Genomic DNA, 22,064 nt, shown 5'->3' with positions numbered 1-22,064 from the left:
ATACAATTATTTTTGTTATTATTTTAAAATATTGAAAAATCTCTCCTAAGCACTAGATGCAGTAAATCAAGCAAAGACTTTACTGTATGCAGCAAGAAAGGAACTAACAGGAATATTTGGTTAAAAAAAAAATCACCTGGGCAATGGTAGTGTACACCTTTAGTCCTAGCACTTGGGAAGCAGAGGCAGATGGATCTTTGTGAGTTCAAGCCCACCTTGGTCTACAGAGATAGCTCTAGGAAAGTCAGGGATACACAGAGAAACCCTGTCTCAAGGAAAGAAAGAAAGAAAGAAAGAAAGAAAGAAAGAAAGAAAGAAAGAAAGAAAGAAGAAAAACTAAGATCTCATGGGTTTTGGGAGCTGGAGAGCAGTTATCTAACTCAAAGCAAATGCACCTAACTCAAGCCTTTCTGAAAGTTCAAAGTACATAACCCAAGAAGCATTCTTTTCTTCTTATAATTTTCTTTTTGAAAAAATGTATGTATTTTTTCCAAAAACCATAGTTAGAAAAAAACATAGTTACAAGGTACAAATAATTTTCGTACTCTATAACCTATTTCATGGCATTAAAGGCAGAGAGAATTTTTTTTTAATTAAGGAGATTCACGTAGCCCTGAATAGAAAAAGAGAAAATGAGAAGTCAAGCTGTTTATACATATCTTAGTCTGGGGGATCAAGACAGGGCTATCCAATATTACAGTTATATTCTGAATTGTTTCCAATATTTTGGCAATATTTTGGAGGGGAGACAATAAAATCAATAACTACCAAAAAGGAAAAATTATCATGTTAGTTTACCTAAAACCTTCAGTATAACTGCCAAACTATCAAAACTAATCAAGAGAAACTAGTTGGAAAAGAAATTACCCAAATCAGTAACTTTTCTACAACAAACAAGCAAATATATATTTAAAACAAGAGCTGAGAAGAGCCCTAATCATCTGGCAGTGGTAGTTGCACACCTGGTGAGTAAAATATTTATAATGCAAGCATGGGAATCTGGGTTCAGACCCCCAGCTCTCACAGAAAAGCCACAGTTTGGAGACAGGCAGATCCTTGGAGCTGGGTTTTGAATCTAGCCAATCAGTAAGCTTGAGGTTCAGTGGGAGACCCTGTCTCAAACAAATAAAGTATAGAAAAAATTGAGTGAGAGATAGTAAGTTCAACCTCTGGCCTCCAGGTGCATCCCCTTGTACAAATTCACACACACACACACACACACACACACACACACACACACATGCACATACACACACATGCGCACACACACACACACACACACACATGCACACACGCTTGCACACACATGTGCACGTGAGCATACTTTTAAAAATACAGGATTATAAGATAGCTCAGTGGGTAAAGGTGCCTTCTGCCTGATATCTGAATTCAGTCCCTGGTACCCACATGGCAGAACATGAGAACCAACTGGAGCGAATTGTGCTCTGACCTCCACGTATGTACCACACATTACAACTATATTTAAATTAAAAAATAATAATAATTTACTAGGCTTTGTTGTTGTTTTGTTTTGTTTTGCTTTGCTTTGCTTTGTTTTGTTTTGCTTTGTTTTGTTTTGTTTTGTTTTGTTTTGTTTTGTTTTGTTTTGTTTTGTTTTGTTTTGTTTGAGACATGGTCTCACTGTATAATCCTGGCTGTCCTGGAACTCACTATGTAGACAAGGCTGGACTTGGACTTGAATTTAAAGATCCATCTGCATCTGCTTCCCAAATGCTTGAAAGTCCTATGCCACCACATGCAGTGTGAATTTATTTTAAGTGTGAAAACACAAACCCACTTCAATTGCCACAGCATCCCTTTGTATATGATGAATGACCCCTTGAATAAACTTAACAAGAAATGTGGAGGCTACAATATGAAAGTATAAAACTGTGCCACTACACAAAGGTAGACTTAAGCCTGTTCACAAGGAAGCCAATAGATACAAAGGTGACATGCCCACATGCCCAATGAAACCCCTCACAAGACCAAAGATGGTGAATGCATGATGCCAAGCCCATAAAACAGAGATTCCTGGGAGGCAGCAGGGGAGGTTGTGTTCCAATACTCATCAGTCACTGGACGTTGAAGATGATATCACCACAAAACTTCCAGATCCATTTGTCACCACGTTTCAGTGGTAAGGAGGCCTCACAAGAGGTACAAATAGAATAAGACCCTAGCCACAATTGCCAAGCTTCCTGCCAAGATTATGTTACTATGTACTATAGTGTTATTAAAGGTGTGCTCATAGTTGTCAAGGCAAACCCCATATTCCCAATATCATAACATTTTAGGTACTTGCTTATTTAATAATCCAGTTATCGAATAAATTGTAATAAATGGTGGCAGGTGGCAGGTGGAAAAAAATAATCCAATTATCACTTGGTGACACATACCAGAACTCTAGATCCAGAAGCAAGTGGATCTCTATGAGTTCGAAGCCAACCTAGTCTACATAGTGAGTTCCAGGCCAGCCAGAGCTACATAATGAGATCCTGTCTCAAGAAGAAGAAGGAAGAAGAAAAAGGAAGAACAAGAACAACAACAAGAAGAAGAAGCACTCTACTCCTCCCTGTTCCAGAGACAGCTGCATCTTCTCATGCAGTGCCAACTTTGTCTTTTAGACACAATGGTGAATGTTGGAGTGAAACGATTTGGCTGTATTGGATGCCTGGTTACCAGGGCTGCCTTCAACTCTGGCAAAATGGAGATTGTTGACTCCTTCATCGACCTCAACTACATGCTACATGTTCCAATATGACTCTGCTGATGGCACGTTCAATGGCACAGTGAAGTCCAAGAACAAGAAGCTTGTCATCAACAGCAAGCCCATCACCATCTACCAGGAGCGAGATCTCGCTAACATCAAATGGGACAATGCTGGTGCCAAATATGTTGTGAAATCTACTGGTGTCTTCACCAGCATGGAGAAGGCTGGGGCTCACTTGAAGAGTTGGGCCAAAAGAGTTATCATTTCTGCCCTTTATGCTGACACCCCCATATTTGTGATAGGTGTGGACCACAAGAAATATGACAACTCACTCAAGATTGTCAGCAATTCTTCCTGCACCACCAACTGTTCAGTCCTCTGGGATAAGGTCATCCATGACAACTTTGGCATCATGGAAAAACTAATGACGATAGTCCATGTCATCACTGCTACCTAAAAGACTATGGGTGGCCCCTCTGGACAGCTGTGGCATGATGGCCATCAGTTTGCCAAGAATATCATGCCTACAGCCACTGGTGCTACCAAGGCTGTGGGCAAGGTCAGCCCAGAGCTGAATGGGAAGCCTACTGGAATGGCCTTCTGTGTTCCTACTCACTATGTGTCTGTCGTGGATCTGACATGCTGACTGGAGAAAGCTGCCAAGTATGATTGTTAGTATAATGTTCTTTTGAAATGTATACAGTTTATCGCTGTTCATTCAGATGCTGATTTCTCTCCCCCACTATCTGGTTTCAATCAAGACATTGCATTGTGATGCTTATTCTAAGCATCACCTGTCTCAAGTTTGTGTAAACATGCCACCATTTGTTCTCTAAATCATCAAGTAAAACAACCAGCCACAATGTTGAGCAATGGAGAGGAAAGGGTGGGACATCCAGGTCCGGAGTGGGAGGAAGAGGAATGAAGCAGGCAGAAAGGGAGGAGAATCTGGAGGACAGATCTTAGGACCACGTGGAGAAATGAATTGGACCTAAGATATCACTAAAAGCAAGTATAATTGGGTGAATCTGAATAGTAGGAAATTATGTGGGCTTGGAGGTTTAGGATACAGTAACTATTGCCTGGGTTAATTAAATAAATCCTAGTCTCTGTGTGGTGATTTTGTTATACAGCTGTTTAGGAATAACCGCTGCTTAACTAAAAGATGTATCAATAGTAAATATTAACACCAACAACATATGATGACATAGCGAAGGTGGTAAACAGACATCCGAGGGCCCACTACAGGGCATCCTGGGCTACACTGAGGACCAGGTTGTCTTCTGAGAACTTAACAGTAACTCCCACTCTTCCACCCTTGATGCTGGGACTGGCATTGCCCTCAATGACAACTTTGTAGAGCTCATTTCCTGGTATGACAATGAATTCAGCTACAGCAACAGGATGGTGGACCTCAAGGCCTACGTGGCCTCCAAGGAGTAAGAAGCCCCGATCACCCACCCTAGCAAGGACATGAGAGCAAGAGAATGGCCCTCAGCTGCTGAGAAGTCCCTGTCCCAACTCAGACCCTGACACTGAACATCTCTCTCACAGCTTCTGTCCTAGACTCCCAGGATACCAGGAAGGGCCTAGGGAGCCCCACTGTCTTGACTACCATCAATAAAATTCACTGCACCCTCAAAAAAATAAAAAGAACAAAAAGAAATTAGTGATCCTCATTGCTATGGGAATTTCAGTGATACAACCACTTTGCAAGTCAGTGTGAAGGTTCTTCAAAAAAAACTAAAATTATAGGCTGGTCATATGATTCAGTGGATAAAGACACTTGCCAATCTTGACATCCCGAGTTTGCTCCTCAGAACCTATTTTATGGTGGAAGAAGAAAACTGTTTACAGAGGTTGTCCTCTGACCTCCACACCATCTAGCACATACCTACACACAGAGAGAGGCATGTGCACACACACACATTAAATAGAGTCTAATTTTTTAATTGATGTGCACACATACACACATTAACTAGAGTGTAATTTTTTTAATTGAAGCAAGCAGATTTTGTGATTTTTTTTTTTTTGGTGACTCAGGAAGCCAAGACAGGCAAATCTCTGTGATTATTGTGGACTCCTGATCAACATAGAGAGTTCCAGGCCAGCAAGGACTCTGTCAGGAAGGAAGGAAGGAAGGAAGGAAGGAAGGAAGGAAGGAAGGAAGGAAGGAAGGAAGGAAGGAAAAATCTAAAGGTAGAACTATATGACCCAGCTATTCCACTCCTGGGCATGTACAGAAAGGACCCTGCATTCTGCCACAGAGATGCTTACACATTAAGCATGTGCTCTGTTCACAATAGCTGAAAAATGGAAGCAGTCTAGATGTCTGTCAACAGGTGAATGGATAAAAAAAATACTTCTCTCATATACACAATGCAATTTGATGCATTCTTAAAGAAAATGAAGTCATGACATTTGCAGGAAAACGGATAGAACTGTAGATCATCATGTAAGCAACAGACTCAAACACCAAATAGTTCCATCGTTCGTGTGTGTGTGTGTGTGTGTGTGTGTGTGTGTGTGTGTGTGTGAAATGAAAGTAAAAAGGGAATCAAACAAAGGAAAGAATAAATCTTAAGGAAGGGTGGAGAAGGAAAAAGAAGTTAATGGGATTTATGTGATGTAGGAGGTGAGAGGGAAGCAATGATATGGGGTTTGGTGGGGTTTAGATGTGTGTACTAAATCCCATTGCCCAAAACCAGTCCTAAAAATCAGTGAGCCAGATCACTGTATTCCAGTAAGAAGAATCAGAGTTACATGGGAAGAGGTAGGATCATAAGAAGGGTTGAAGAATTTGGAATAATATTTAAGTCCTTCAAAACTCATGTGAGTCTGCTACTAACCAATAATACAATGACATCTCTGTTTTCATATATAGCTGATCTTAAAAGGAAGCACTACAGGAAGAAAAAAAAAAGGGGGGGGGGACAAGTGGATCATTTTGAACACATCTTAGGAAAGAAGGAAGGGCTGGGGCAAGGACCACAGTGAAGATCCCTGGAAGATTTCACAATGAAGCAGAACATCCCCCTGAATAAAATTCTCTGATGAAAATCCAGAATTTAAGAAAAGCTACACGAAACAGTAGGAAGAGATAGATGGTTAAAAGATAAAAGAAAATCCCAGAGAAAAACACATTTTAAGAAAACTGTTCAGATTGGCCTGCTCTTTAATTACCTCCCCCTGAGGGGGAAGCAGCATTACCAGGCCACAGAAGAAGACAATGCAGCCACTCCTGATGAGACCTAATTGACTAGAATCAGAAGGAAGGAAAAGAAGACCTTCCTTATCAGTGGATTTGGGGAGGGGAATGCATGCAAAGAGTGGAGGAAGGGAAGGATTGGGACCGGAGGAGGGAGAGAACCACAGGGGGGATACAGAATGAATAAAACATAATTAATAAAGAATTAAAAAAAAAGAAAGAAAGAAAACTGTTCAAAGAAATCAGGCATAAAATGTGCTTCTTCGAAACACACATTTTATTTCTTGCAGAATCTTCTGTGTCTATCATCTATTGGTTATGACTTAGGGCTCCCCCTTCCTAATGCTGCAACCCATTGATACAGCTCCTATTGTTGTGGTGACCCCAACCATAAAATTATTTTCATTGCAATTTTATAACTGTAATTTTGCTACTGTTATGAATTATAATGTAAATATCTGTGTTTTCCCAAAGCCTTAAGCAACCCCTGTGAAAGGGTCATTCGACTTCCCCAGGGGGTCATGCATGACCCATAGCTTAAGAAGCACTGTTCTCAAAGAATAAATGTGTGCATAAATGTGCATGCATAAATCAATTCTTTCTCAAACTAAGCAGATAAGTGACTCCTTATAATTTGAACCTTTAATATAGGGAGATCAAATTTAATTAAAAAGTTCACTCATGGGCTATAATGATGGCTGAGCAGTTAAGAGTACTGTCTGCTCTTGCAGAAGACGAAGTTTAGTTCATAGTACCTATATGACAGCTCACAACCATCTGTAACCAGGTCCAGGGAGTCCAAATCCCTCTTCTGGCTTCAGTGGGTACCAGGCATGCACATGTAAATGCATGCATGCAAGAAAAACATTCATACACATAAAAATAGAAAATAATTTTCTAAAAGCTCACTTCTTCTGGGGCTGCCCAGAAGAGGCTGTCTCATTTCATACATGCATATGATGCATTTTTATCATATTCACCCCTTTCACACTCCCTTAGCCCCTTCTGCTCTCTCTGGATCTGTTTTTTCCAATTGTTTACTTCTTTTAATTAAAGAACAGCATCAGGTATGGGTAGGTCCCTTTTCTCTTTTCTATTCCCCAAGGCAGATCTGAGGAGACTCTATAAGAGCAAGCATTAAAGATGCCTCAGAGAGAATAATAAGGCTTGTCATTACTCAGGCATCTAAAATCATCTTGTGAAAATTACTGTTACTATGGCAACGTTTAAATGTATATTCAGTGACTTTATATTAACATTTTAATGTAAACCTAACTATATTAGTTTGTTTGGCTTTGAGTCTTTTTAAAATATAGATTTAACAGACAAACACTATCATAAAATTTTTGTTGAAATCAGTCCATAACACCAAGAAGCACTTATATCCATATTTTTTTCTGGAATCAAGATGAAATTTTTATAAATCTTGTAATAGCATTATTTATCCTGTTATCTGTGGGAAAAACATTATCTTGAAAAAAAAACTGACTAGTCTTCACGGTGTTGGAGAAGGAAAGTGAATTTCAGTCTTAACCTCCCAAACAAGCAACAATAATGAATGTACTGGAAAGACACACCCACTAGTATAATAATAACACAAATGTCATGAAAATCACAACCACTTTTTGATTGCATTTAAGACCCACGTTACAAGTAAAAACACATAGCTGGCACTTTTATTAGAGCCAAGAGCCTGTGACTAGAAGGGTCATATGCACATGGAAGAAACTACATGTAGTAGTACTGGTAAAAAGACTTAGTAATGAACTAACTTCTAACAACTTATTGTTATAGCCAGAGGTTAGTACATCTCTCATCCCTAATTAGAGAAACTTCATTAAATTTATGGCTTGTAGGCATACTTTTTCAAAACTCTTTTATTTACGTTTCTCATATCTTTTTCTCCCTACTCCACCCCAATCCCTTCCAACACCCCAACACCAGTAGGAGAAAGGGTTAGCGGGCAGCGGAGTTCTTTTAGGTGCTTCTTGCTGGTTAGGGTCATTAGGTTCCTTGGAACCAGTCCAATCCTTATTTCAGGAGATCTCCAACTTTTCTTGTTTTGTTTTTGTTATTATTAGTACAGAGTGTTCGGCCTGCATGTACACCTGCATACCAGAAGAGGGTACTAAATCTCATTATAAATGGTTGGGAACCTAGTTGCGAGCCACCTTGTGGTTGCTGGGAATTGAACTCAGGAGCTCTGGAAAAGCAGCAGCCAGTGCTCTTAACCTCTGAGCCATCTCTCCAGCCTGATCTCCAACTTCTTGTGTCACTGCATCAACAGCAACAAGTAGCAACAGGGGTTAAGCAGCAGCCTTGTTTTTTCTTCTCACTCTTCACTCTCTGGGCTCTGGCATTTATTGTCTCTCCAGAGTCCTCAGATTTAAACTATCTGCAGCTGGCAAAGAACTCCTCTCAGAGCCCAAATGAGGCAAATAGTCTGCTTCTGTGGACCATCTGAATTAATCCCACATACCACACCTGGGACCAAAACAAAATCATGTTTATATCTACATTTTCCCCATTTCTGTTTAAAATAGCTAAATTGGAATCAATTGGTACACTGTCATACCTACCCTTCAAAGGGCACAGTATGCCCATTTGTTCAGGTATTTGTAACTTTGAGATTTTAAACATTTATTTAAATAAATCTTAAATCTTATAAATATGCTGATTTAACTCCTGGATTTTATTTTAAAACATTACTTTATAGGAGGGAAGAAGGATAAGCTGTAACAGAACAATAATGGCAGGACATTGGCTCCTGTTCTCTGTGCTCTTTTGTGCATTGAGTGTTTTGATGTTACACTCCCAAGTAATTTAAGTTTCATCATTTTCCCTGCACTCTGCCCAAAGTTTGTCTATGAGTCTCAGCATCTGCTTTGATTAAAATAGTTTTTAATTATCAATTTGCTACTACCTAGAATTACCTGAGAGCTTCAGCTGAGACATTGTGTAGATCAGGTTGGCCTGCAGACATGTCGGAGAGGGGACTGTCTTGATTATTTATTGATATGGTATAGGCCACTCCATTGTGGGCAGCACCACTACTGAAAAAATACATATATACACATATATATGTATACATATACACATACTATATACAAATATATGTATATATGTATGTATATGTATATAGTGTGTGTGTGTGGTGTGTCTTGATGGTAAACCAGTCTCCACTAACTGAAGTGTCCCATTTTATAGCAGTATGTTGTTCATTTGTTATACAATTGAAATTTTCATTAATGTTTGAATTTTCTATTCATAAATGTAAAGGTATATAAAAAGCATTTTCCTATTGTCATCTCTCACTCTACCACTTAATACTTCTGACCCCAATGCAGGGAATAGGGCCTACCTCCTCTTGTCAAGCTATTCTGGACATGATTCTCCAGGGCACCAGCTTGGCATTCTCTGAGTAAACTCAGTTCTTCCAGTAACTACTAGAAGACACTATCATGCCCTGGTCTAAAACTGGTCTTCAGGTTCAGTTTTATAAACCATCCCCTAGTTCAGATGTCCATCAAAGCAAATTGGGCCTAACGAAAGCTATAAAGCAGAGATCTCACAACCACTTCTCTGAATCAATTAATTTGCTTAGCAACTCTCAGAACTCAAGGAAGCAGTTACTTATGTTTACCCCTTTATCACACAAATATTATAAAGGCTACACATGAACAGACATGTGGGAAAGGAGACAGCTTCCAAGTCCTCCCCGGAGGCACCACCCTCCAAGAGACTCCACTTAATGTGTTCATCAATCAGGAAGCTCATTAAACCATGTATTTGGTGGGGTTAAGGAGCATTCACTACTAGGGATGATTGGTTATATCAAGAACCACTGGTAGACAACTCAACACTTAGCAACTCTTTAGTCCTGAGATTTGGGAAGTGGGTCTTAATCCTCCAGTCATGCTATGGTCTTTCTTGTGACCAGCCTTTTCCTGAAGCACTAATCATTCCCATTGGTACAAATATTACTTTTCTTTATTAGTACTGAGGATTGAACTCTGAGCAATGCATGTGCTAACATATGCCCTATCTCTAAGCACACTCTCAGCTCCAATGAGGAGTAGGGTTTCTATTGCTGTGATGAAACAACATGACCAAAATCAAGTTGGGGAGAAAAGGGTTTATTTGGCTTACACTTCCACATTGTTGTTCACCATCAAAGGAAGTCAGGACAGGAAAACTTAAGCAAGGCAAGAACCTGGAGGTAACAGCTGATGCAGAGGCCATAGAGGGATGCTGCTTAGTGGCTTGCTTCCCATGGCTTACTTAGTCTGCTTTCTTATAGAACCCAGGGCTACCAGCCCAGGAATGGCTCCACTCACAATGGGCTGGGTCCTCCCATCAATCACTAATTCAGAAAATGCCCTACAGGCTTGCCTACAGCCCCATCCTATAGAGGTATTTTCTCAATTGAGGTTCCCTTCTCTTGGATGACTTTAGCTGTGTCAAGTTGACATAAAATTACCCAGCACATCGACCCTTTAAATGATCCATGAACATAAGCAAGAGATAATGTATCCCCTCTACTCCATGGATATAAGGATTTATGTAGCCAGCGTTTGCTAATTTATAGGTTCTTATTTCTTCCTCATTTCTCCACCCCTTTTCTTCCACCCTTTCAACCCCCAAACACTACATAAAAGAAAGGGGGTGCTGAGAGTTCCTTGGGGGAGGTTTGATCTTTGCTGTCAGGGTATTTAATTCCTTCCTCTTCCTCCTCCACCTTCTCCTCCTCCTTTTCTTCTTTCTCTTCTGCTTGTTTCTTCTTTTTCACAACTATTTAGCAAAGTACTTACTATGATCAGCAACCAACAACCAAAACCACATCTCAGGGCCTTAGCATTTATATATCCTCTGAAAAGTCCCCAGAATTCCAAATGTCACATAATCACAGAAACTATCTGGCAAAATAACCCCCCACCCACCCGAACCAGAGCACAAGGTAAATCATAGCCAGCTGCTGCAAAGCAGTCCCATATCTCCATACCTGGGATTAAAATGAAAACATATTCTTATGTTATTTTTTGTGTTTTTAAAGAAGCCAAAAGTCAAAAGTTCTCACTACAGATTTATTTTTTCCCTGTATATCTGAGTACATGGGTGTATACACAGGTACATGCACACAGAAGTTTATTTATCATATTATTTAACTGTTTCTTTTTTATTTGTTTACTTGTTATGTGCACATACACACATGCCACAATCAGTGTGCAGAGGTGAGAGGACAACTTTGTGAAGTTGGTTCTCTCCTTCTACCTCTCTGTGTGCTCTGGGGTCAGACTCAGGTTACCACATTTGTGCAACAAGGGCCTTTACCCACTGAGACCTCCTGTCAGCCCTTCTTTAGTTCTTTTATGTCCTTATATATACATATATATGCATATATATATATTTGTCTCCTGGAGATGTCTTATTTTAATATGTGTTCATGAAGATATCTTCTATTGTTTATCTCACTAGTCAATAAGAGATAATTAAGGTACTGTACAATAAATTAAGATGTAAGAACTAAAGAGATACCTTTATTAAGCATCACATGAATCAAAAAAAAATTAAAAGAAGTCCAATCAGGCACAATTAAATGTAGCTTTGTTATGCCCGAGTCTCACGGACCCCAAAGACCACTTACAAGCTGGAACTCTTAGGGCCCACACCCTCACTGGTGCAGCAGTTGAGAGTAGAGCCCTGAGCTCAGGGTAGGACAGTGGTTTATATATCCCAGTCCCTCCCAGCACACCCAAAGCAGGGGAATTCCAGCCTGGCAAGCGTCTATTGGTTGAAACACAAAAGGGGATGCTGCATTTTAAACTGATTGGCTGTGGAAAAGTCCCCAAGCCATTAATGGTCTGGCTTCCTTTGTTTGGCTGTGGTTAGGGGAGAGGAACAATCTGGGCCAGTTTCCTAGCAACTGTATCTCAAGTGGGCAGGAAAGAATGCAGTAAGGCTGGTTCCTCCCCCAGGTGGCTGGATATGTCTTAACCTTTCTGGCCTTTGTTCAGGCTTGTACTTTAAACTTTAATCCAATAACAAAAAAAAAAAACCTAATTTTTAATTCTTTGGTCTCTCAGCTTAATTCATTGTAGATTAACACACACACACACACACACACACACAAATGCTTCTCTTTCTCCTGATGTCAAATCATGTCCCTTAAGCCCCAGAACTGACTAGCATGTCATTTGCATCATTACAGCCAGAAAATCATAATTATTTCCCTTGATTCATTTTTAATATTGGCTTTTGTATGACTGAAGATGATTTAATTAAATAACTGTTTGTTTTTTTTAATGGGGCTTTCTCTCAAGAAACAAAGCCATAATTAATATGGTGATGAGAAACTAAAAAGCAATTTGGAAACACATTTTATTAAAATTCAAAGTCCTGCTACACAGAGTTACAAAGGTAATCACATGGAGAGTCTCTCTGTATTGTTCTCTCTAAAGAGCTTTTATCTCTTCTATTTGATAATTCCTCTTCCAGTTTTAAATAAAGGATAGATAACATGAAAAATGTAATTACGAATGCCTGTGGGGTTAGCCAGACAAAAAGCAGTGAGGCAAAAAGAAGAAATTCCCTGGCCACTGAGAGACCAAAGAATTGAAAATTGGTTTTTTGGGTATTGGTTTGGGGTTTGGAGCACAAGCCTGAACAAAGGCTAGCCAGGTGGAGACATGTCCAGCCACCTGCAGGGAAGAACTAGCCTAACTGCATTCTTTTCCTGCCCACTAGAGATACAGTTGGTGGGAAACTGACCCAGATGGCCAGGCCAGAACCATTTATGGTCTTGGCACCTAAAGTAAACCAAACATTTTAAAAGTCAAATTCCCTTACCCAATCATGTAATGCCAAGTCATGTAATCCAACACTTGCAGTTTTGCCCTTTAAAAACCTTGTTCCCTTAGGCTACCCCACTACACTCCTCCTCTTCACCAGGGAGGTTGCTGGGATCTGGGCTTGAGCTTGTAATAAAAAGATCCTCCTGTGTTTTGCAACGGACTCAACTTCTGGTGGTCTTTTGGGGTCTCACAATCTGGGTACAATACCACCTTGGCTATTAATCACATTGTTTAAGCACCATAGGTTTGTGAGGGACCAAACAGGTGGAAGCCATAGGAAAGGCCCCCAGACCTGAATGCTGTGGTAACAACAGGTGGTCCTTGTACTTTAGAAAACACTTCCTTGTCCAAAGGCTCAACAAGCCAGTTGAGAGGCTACTCTGCACCTGAGTAAATGACTTTCTGTTGCTCTTAAACTTACTCAAGCTCCTCAGATTTGCGAGGAAGTGTGCCTCTCAGGTTGTTTCTCCACTTCAAAATATATAGTCTATATAATGTAAAAAATACTGCTGTGTGTTCATAACTTCAAAATGGAAGATATTTTCTTTATGAAAATTATTTTTTAATTTTGTCTTTTTTCTACTTTTTTGAAAATAGATTTTATATATATATATATATATATAAAATCTATTTTATATAGATTTTATATAATTTTATATAGATTCTATTTTATATAGATTTTATATAATCTAAATATATATATATAAAATCTATATATATATATATATATATATATATATATATACATACATACACACACACACACAACATATTCTGATTATGGCTTTTTTGGCTTTCCCTACCCCAGCTCTTCCCAAATCCTTCTGACCAATTTAAACCCACAAGCTGGTATCTAAAGAAAATAGTAAAATAAGATAAAAGTAAACAAACAAACCAGAATAGAACAAAATAAACAAACAGAAGAAAAATCTAAACACAAGAAGCACATATGGACACAGAGACAGAACTCGCATAAAAACACAAGCCAGAAGCCATAATATATATATACAAAGGATCTGCAAGGTTAATAAAAAACTAAATTAAATTAAATTTAAATTAAAAATAAATACCCTGGCCAAACATCACGAAATAAAGAACCTCCAATGATGCCCTTCTGGGAACAGGGTCCACCATTAAGAGTGGTTTGTGTCCCCAAGGAAACTCCACTAAAAAAAAGGTACATTTTTAGTTGCAAGTGCTTATCAATTACAGATAGCTTCTGGGTTAGGGACAGTATTTGTCTTAGTTAGTGTTCTATTACTGTGAAGAGATACCATGACCACAGGAATTTTTTTTTTTTGAGACAAGGTTTCTCTGTATAACCCTGGCTGTCTGGAGCTCAGTCTGTAGATTGGCATGGCTTCAAACACACAGAGATCTGCCTGGCTCTGCCTCCTGAGAGCTGAGAAAGGCATGTGCTGTTACAACCACCAACCAGCCACAGCAATTCTTATAAAGGAAAGCATCTATTTGAGGATTGCTTAGAGTTTCAGAGGGTTAGTCCATTGTCATTTATGGCAGAGAGAGAACGTGGTAGCATGCAGGAAGATGTGGTACCAGAGAAGTAGTTGAGGTTTCTACATCCAGATCCACAAGCAGCAGGCAGAGAGAGAGTCTGGGCTTGGAATGGACTTTTTGAAACCTCAAAGCCCACTCCTAGTGACACACTTACTCCAACAAGACCACACCTTCTATTCCTTTCAAATAATGCCACTGCCTGGTGACCAAGCATTCAATTTATGAGTCTGGAGAGACATTCTTATTCAAACCACCACAGGGGCTATTTCCACTTCCCTTCTCAGTGGTGGAACCCACCTGGTGCAGTGGTGCAGACCTGTGTTTGCTGTCACAGTCCGTAACAGCTCATATGTGTGTCAATCATGCTGTCCTTCATTCCCTCTGACTCTTTCCACCTCATCTTCTGCAAGGTTCTCTTGTTAGGGCTCCAGAATAGCCGAACATCAGACTCAGATGGAAAGAAGTTTATTAAACTGAACTAAACCTAACTGGTCAGGAACACAGTCTTGTCTCAGGAACCAGATTCTGACACTGAGCATTTTTCTTTTCTTTTTTTTTCATCACAAATAGGACTTTTTATTTGTCACTATTAAAAATCTGGCTTTTAAACAGATTCTTGGACTGGTGCATTTTTCAAAGTGAGTTTTTAAAGGAAAAAAGCACAACCAAGCAAGGAAAAAAAAATTTTTTTTCCAGGTATGGTGTGTTCATCCAAGTGAGAAGAATTAATTTTTGCTTCAAGTTCATTGTATCTAGGTAACTAAGACTTTAAGCTGATTAGCTGGGATTCAGGGTAGGGAAGCTCTTGGGGCATTCCAGCTTTTCAGGAAGGAGTACAGAAAATAGCAAGATGTTGCAGTCTTAACTCTAACAAAACATACAATTACCTTTAAACTCAAGCAGAACATGTATTTATCATATATTGTTTTATTCTAAGCAGCAAGTATTGAACTATGGGATTGTATTCTGGTTTCAGGCAGGTTGGGCCTGAGAACTCTATTTTGTCTTATAATCAAAATGGAGACATGGAGGCAAAATGGTTTCTGATATGCTAATGATGACAGCAGGTGTAAACAGAGGAGTTACAATTGTGCTAACAAACAACAGTTATGGAAAGGACTGAAGCAGGTCTCAGTGGCAGGGATATAGTTATGTAAAATGTTTAAGCTGATTACAACACTGAATTCTACAGGAAGGAATTTGGTAGAGATGGCCCATTAGAGTGTTCCAAGGTCTCTCATACTCTGCACATTGGCTGGCTGTGGGTCTCTGTATTTGCTCCCATCAACTGCAGGAGAAAGCTTCTCTGATAATGGCTGAGCAAAACTGATCTATAAGCATAGCAGAATGTCATTTGAAGTCATTGTCTCTCCCTAACCCATTAGCATAACTACGGCCATTTTTGTTTTAGGACTATCAGGGATAGCTGCTGACATAGAAAAATCTCTCTATATAAGATCAGGCTGACCACAAATTATGTTTAAGTTCAGTGGGCTTGTTATTCTCAGCATACTCTGTGGCCTTTTTGTTCCTGGGAATCCCCCCACTATAAACACAGCTGGTTCTAACTGCCGGCCCCACTTAAAACCAATCAAATTAAAGATCAGCTAAAACTGCTTTGTCTAGGTAGCAAAAATAACTTGAGTCTGAGCCAAGCACCCTGTAACACTTTCCAACCCATATATGAGTCAATTGTGAGTTTTGCCTTTATAAACTCACTCTGGAAAGCATTCAAGGTCTCAGTTTCAGTCTCAGCCCCCAAATATGGGCTGTGTCACTGATGGATTAGTCTAGGGGTGTGCATTCAATAAACCATCCATATCTGACTAGATGTGTTGGAATGGTTTGTGTGGCTATTCCTGGACCAAACAGTCATTTGAATGCTAAATTCCTTTAACAGAACAGTATTTATATTTGGGTTTTTTTGTGTTTCCATATGAAGCTGAAAATTGTCCTTTCAAGTTCTCTCAAGAATTCTGTGTTGGAATTTTGATAAGATTTGCATTGAACCTGTAGATTGCTTTTGGTGGGATGGCCAATTTTACTATGTTAATGCTATCTATCCATGAGTATGGGAGATCTTTCTATCTTCTGATATCTTCTTCAATTTCTTTTTTTCAGTGTCTTAAAGTTTTTATCAGATATGTCATTTACTTCCTTGGTTAGAATTACCCCAAATTTTTAAAGGCTATAGTGAAAGGTGTTGTTTTCCCTGATTTCTTCTTCAGTCTGCTTATCACTTACAATAAGGAGTGCTACTAATTTTTGCATGTTAATTTTGTATCCTGCTTCTTTACTGAAAGTATTTATCACCTGTAAGAGGTTTCTGTTGGACTTTTTAGGGTCGTCTGGAAATAAAGATACTTTAACTTCTTTCCTTCCTATAGTATGTCCTTGGTCTCATTCTGAGAAACCAAAAGATTAAAAATCAACAGCTATTATTAGTTTAAGGCCTGATCTAAGGCTAGCTGGGTGGAGACAAGTCCAGCAATGCCCTGAGGGGAAGAACTCACCTTACTGCATTCTTTCCCCAACCATTAGAGATACAGTTGCTAGGAAACTGGCCCATCCCCCTAGGGAGGGACACCAGATCATTAATGGTTTGGGGACCTTCCTATAGCCAATCAATTCAAATGCAGTATTTTGACCAATAAATGCTTGCCAGGCAGGAATCGCCCCTGCCTTGGGCATGCTGGGAGGGACCAGAATCTTTAAATCATCCAACTAATCTGAGCACAAGGCTCTTGGCTTCACTGCTTCAGCAGTGCGGGGAGGGGGAGCCCAAGCTGCAGCTTTTAATGATTTGTAATAAAAAGATCCTCATGTGTTTTGCAATGGACTCAGCTCCTGGTGGTGGTCTTTTGGGGTATCGCGAATTGGGCACAACAGTTCAGTTGTCTTACTGCGTTAGCTAAGACTTCAAGTACTACACTGAGTAAGAACAGAGTGAGTGGACTTATTCCTGATTTTAGTGGAAATGCTTGAGTTTCTCCCCATCAAGTCAGTGTTGATTGTAGGATTGCTGTAAATTGCCTCTGTTATTTTAAGGTATGTCCCTTGTATCCCTAGTCTCTCTGGGACTTTTATCATGAAAGGGTGTTGGATTTTGTCAAAGGCTTTTTTGGCATCTAATGAGGAGATCATGTAGGTTTTTGTTGTTTTTCTTTCAGCCTGTTTATATTGTGGATTACATTTATAAATTTACATATGTTAAACCATCCCTGTATCTCTGAATGAGACCTAATTAATTGTGATGGATATTCTTTTTTATGTCTTCTTGGATTTGAGAGACCAAAGGATAAAGTAGCAGCTATCATTAAAACCTAGAGTAGGTGCGGTAAAAAGTTAGTAATGTCCTGAGGGGAGAGCTACCTCACTGCATTCTTTCCTCAACCACTAGAGATAACAGTTGCTAGGAAACTGGACCCTCCCCCTAGGGAGGGACACCTGGTCATGGTCAATGGTCTGGGAACCTTCCTATAGCAAATCGATTCAAAATGTAGCATCTTGACCAATAGATGCTTGCCAGGCAGGAATTGCCCCTGCCTTGGGCATGCTGGGAGGGACCAGAATCTATAAATCACCCAACTAACCTGGGGACAGCGCACTCAGCTCCCACTGCCTCGGCGGTGGGGCTGTGTTGGCCCAAGCTGCAGCTTGTAATTTACAATAAACAGACCCTCATGTGTTTTGCAACGGAGTCGATTCCTGTAGATCTTTTGGGGGCTCACGAACTGGGTATAACAGATTCAGTCTGCAATTACTTTGTTAAGAAGTTTAAGAAAAATTAGTCTGTAATTCTCTTTTTCTGTTAGCTCTTTATGTGCTTTAGGGTAACTGAGGCCTTGTAAACAGAATTGGACAATGTTTCCTCTGATCCTATTTTGTAAAATAATTTAAGCAGTATTCGTGTTAATCCTTCTTTGAATAACTGGTAGAATTCTTCAGTAAAATTATCTGGCCCTGTGCTTTTTGTTACTTTTTGATTTGGTTTGGGTTTTGGTTGGGAGATTTATAATTTTTGCTTCATTTCACTGGAGGTTATAGGTCTGTTTAAATTGTTTATCTGATCTTGATTTAACTTTGGCATCTGGTATATACTGAGAAAATTATTCATTTCTTTTAGATTGTACAAGTTGTACAGGTTTCTTTCTAAAGCATGTCCTTAAGATTCTCTGAATTTCCTCAGTGTCTGTTATTATGTCCCCTTTTGTCTCTAATTTTGCTAATTTGTATCTTCTCTCTCTGCCTTTTAATTAATTTGGATATAAGTCTTTCAATCTTATTTTTTAAATATGAAAGAGGTTTTTTGAATGGAGATGGAGAGGGAGAAAGTGGAGAGAGAGAGCCATAATGGGGAGGGAGGAGACTCCCAACAGAGATAGGGGAGAGAGCAAGAGCACAAGAGAGAGCATCTGTCAATCTTATTAACATTTATTAAAGAACCAACATTTTTTTTTCATTGATTATTTCTATTGTTTTTGTTGTTGTTGTTTCTATTTTCTTGATTTCAGTCCTGATTTTATCATTTCTCACCTTCTACTATGGAATGTTGTTTTTCTTTTTGTTCTAAAGCTTCCAGGTAAGCCACTAAGTTACTAATATGAGATCTCTCCAATTTTTTTTTTATATAGGCATTTACTGATATGAACTTGGAATTGCGTTCATTGTGTCCCAAAGTTTGGCTTTGTGTTCTCATTTTGTGTTTGTGTTTCCATTCTCATTCAGTTCTACAAAGTTTTTTTATTTCTTAATTATTGTCTTGACCCATTTTTAATTCAGTAATGAGTTGTTCAGTTTCCATGGTTTGTAAACTTTCTATTGTTCTGTTGTTGATATTGAGCTTTAAAAAGTGGTGATCAAGGTTGTTTCCTGTTTTCTTCTGGCTTTCAGAGGCCCTCTGTAGCGGGTTCCGAGGTTGTTTCCTATTTTCGTTTTCTTCTGATGTACATCCTCTTTGCCTTTCAGGATGGGGATTGAACATTTTAGTTAGGGTCCTCTCTTTTGCTTAGTTTGTTTAGATGTACAGCTTTTAGTGGGTTTATTCTATATTGTATGTTTATATGAGTGAGTATATACCGTGAGTGTCTTTTTGCTTCTGGGTCAACTCACTCAGGATGATCCTTTCCAGGTCCCACCATTTACCTGCAAATTTCATGATTTCCTTATTTTTCATTGCTGAGTAATACTCCATTGTATAGATGTACCACAGTTTCTGCATCCATTCTTCAGTTGAGGGGCATCTGGGTTGTTTCCAGCTTCTGGCTATTACAAATAAAGCTGCTACAAACATGGTTGAACAAATGTCCTTGTTGTGTACTTGCGCCTCTTTTGGGTATATGCCTAGGAGTGGTATGGCTGGATCTTGAGGAAGCGCTATTCCTAGTTGTCTGAGAAAGCGCCAGATTGATTTCCAGAGTGGTTGTACCAGTTTACATTCCCACCAGCAGTGGAGAAGGGTTCCCCTTTCTCCACAACCTCTCCAGCATGTGTTGTCCCTTGAGTTTTTCATCTTGGCCATTCTGATGGGTGTAAGGTGAAATCTCAGGGTTGTTTTGATTTGCATTTCCCTAATGGCTAATGAGGTTGAGCATTTCTTTAAGTGCTTCTCTGCCATTCGATATTCCTCTGCAGAGAATTCTCTCTTTAGCTCTGTTCCCCATTTTTTAAGTGGATTACTTGGTTTGTTGCTTTTCAGCTTGTTTAGTTCTTTATATATATTGTATATGAGTCCTCTGTCAGATAGAGGGTTGGTGATGATTCTTTCCCAATCTGTAGGCAGTCGCTTTGTTTTGATGACGGTGTCCTTTGCTGGGCCTCTGAAAGCTTCTGCAGTATAGACTGTCAAAGCAGATGCTGAGCCTGATGGCCAACTGATGGGCAGAGTGAATGGAATTTTATGTAAGAAGTGGGAAATAGTAAGAGCTGGAGGGAACGGGAACTCCACAAGCAGAGCAACAGAACAAGATAATTTGAACACAGGGAACTTCCCAGAGACTCATACTCCAACCAAGGACTATTTGTGGAGATGACCTGGAACCCCTGCACAGGTGTAGCCCATGGCAGTTCAGTGTCCAAGTGGGTTACATAGTAATGGGAAGAGGGACTGCCTCTGACATAATCTGATTGGCCTGCTCGTTGATCACTTCCCCCTGAGGGGGGAGCAGCCTTACCAGGCCACAGTAGAGGACAATGCAGCCACTTTTGATGAGAACTGATAGACTAAGATCAGAAAGAAGGAGAGGAGGACCTCCCCTATCAGTGGACTTGGGGAGTGGCATGCATGCAGAAAGGGGAGGGAGGGTGGGATCGGCAGGGGAGGAGGGAGGGGCTTATGGGGGGATACAAAATGAATAAAGTGTAATTAATAAAAAAAAACCAAGGAAAAAATAAATAAATAAATAAATAAATAAATAAATAAATAAATAAATAAAGTGGTGATCAGATAGATTGCAGGGTGTTCTTTCAATTTTCTTGTATCTGTTGAGACTTCCTTCGTGTTCATCCATATACACAATTTTGGAGAAAGTTCCATAATATGCTGAGAAGTTATATTCTTTTGTGTTTGGGAGAAATGTTCTATAAATGTCCATTTGGTTTAGGACATCATTTAGTTCTAGCATTTCTTTGTTTTTGTTTGGATGACCTATCTTTTGGTGAGAATAGGGCATTCAAGCCACCAACAAGGATCAATATGTGATTTTAGCTGTTAATCCTGTCTCTTTTATGAACTTGGGTGCCCTGTGTTTGTTGCATAGATGTTTAGAATTGCAATACTTTCTTGGTAGATTTTTTCTTTGATGTGTATGTAATGTCCTTTCCTATCTCTTTTGATTTGTTTTGGTTAGAAGTTTATTTTGTGAGATATTAAAATAGTTATACTTCCTTGCTTCTTGGGTCCATTCAGTTGGAATATCTTTTTCCACTCTTTTACCCTGAGGTGATGTCTATCCTTGATGTTGAGATGTGTTTGTTGGGTGCAAGAGAAGTATGAATCTTGTTTTTTAGTCCAATCTGTTAGACTTTGTCTTTTTTTTTTTTAAAAGGAGCTCTGATAAAGTTTTATTAAAGGAAAACTTTCCTAGTTTACTTTTCACTAGTCTGTTCCAGCATGCTTCTTATATCAGAATCACCTGGGCCAATGATAGCCAGTGTGCACACTCTGTAGTATTTTCCACACAATGTGCCCAATTCAATATTTTTGCCACTGTAGTGATGGACACCAGTTTTAGCCAACACGGCATAGTATTCTATTTCAGATTTCCTCAGAGGTGGGCAGTTGTTGGTGAGAATAACCAATTTCGTTTTGCCTTAATTGATCATCTTCAGAGTCTCCGTGTATGCCAGAACATATTTTCTTTCCACTTTTCATAACAAGCTGGAGCCTAGAGTTGATCGACTCCAGGGACTTTTTCATCTTCTTTGCTGCCACCATCTTCCTACCTTAGGTGCAGGACAATCCTCAACCAAGATCAAACACCAAGATGGCCAGGGAATGAGAAAGGGCTAGATTGTGTCTTTTTATTGGGAAATTAAAACCACTGATATTAAGAGTTATCAATGATTAATGTTTATTGGTTCCCCTTATTTTGTTGTGGTGGAATGGATTTTTCCCCTTGATTTTTGGAAGTACTTTCTTTCCCTTTGTTTTGTTTTGTTTTTATCTGATTTGATTTGGTTTGGTTTTAGATGTGGTTAACCTCTTCATGTTGAGGCTCTCATCCTAGCACTTTCTGTAGAGCTGGATTTGTACCACTTAATTTTGGTTTTATCA

The 22,064-nt window shown here is 39.4% G+C and overlaps 2 pseudogenes; one reads left to right on the top strand and one right to left on the bottom strand.

Annotated features, from left to right (window-relative positions):
- Positions 1 to 2,632: 2,632 nt before the first annotated feature.
- Positions 2,633 to 4,156, top strand: LOC129670594 (glyceraldehyde-3-phosphate dehydrogenase-like; annotated as a pseudogene).
- A 17,220-nt stretch (positions 4,157 to 21,376) lies between these two features.
- LOC129670608 (60S ribosomal protein L30-like) lies at positions 21,377 to 21,725 on the bottom strand (annotated as a pseudogene).
- Between the last annotated feature and the right edge of the window lie 339 nt (positions 21,726 to 22,064).

The sequence above is a fragment of the Psammomys obesus genome, unplaced genomic scaffold, assembly GCF_907164565.1.
Source record: "Psammomys obesus unplaced genomic scaffold, mPsaObe1.curated_primary_1811, whole genome shotgun sequence".
Lineage (NCBI taxonomy): Eukaryota > Metazoa > Chordata > Mammalia > Rodentia > Muridae > Psammomys > Psammomys obesus.
Note: the sequence above shows the minus strand (reverse complement) of the source record. Positions and strands in the feature narration are given on the sequence as shown.